The following is a 211-nucleotide window of genomic DNA, read 5'->3' on the forward strand; positions in this document are numbered from 1 at the left end:
AAATATCTACTTTCCGGGAAAGTTGGTTATATACTTTCGAAAGTAGAATTTTCTACTTTTCGGGAAAGTGAATATCGACTTTTGAATGAATTTTCGGAAACACAGTGAATATTACTATTTTGCGAAGTTGATTATCATAGAAACGGGAAATTTGTATCATAACAAATGGGAAATATCTACTTTCAGGGAAAGTTGGTTATCTACTTCCCGA

The sequence above is a fragment of the Homarus americanus genome, unplaced genomic scaffold (genome assembly GCF_018991925.1).
Source record: "Homarus americanus isolate GMGI-L3 unplaced genomic scaffold, GMGI_Hamer_2.0 scaffold18703, whole genome shotgun sequence".
In the NCBI taxonomy this organism is placed as follows: domain Eukaryota; kingdom Metazoa; phylum Arthropoda; class Malacostraca; order Decapoda; family Nephropidae; genus Homarus; species Homarus americanus.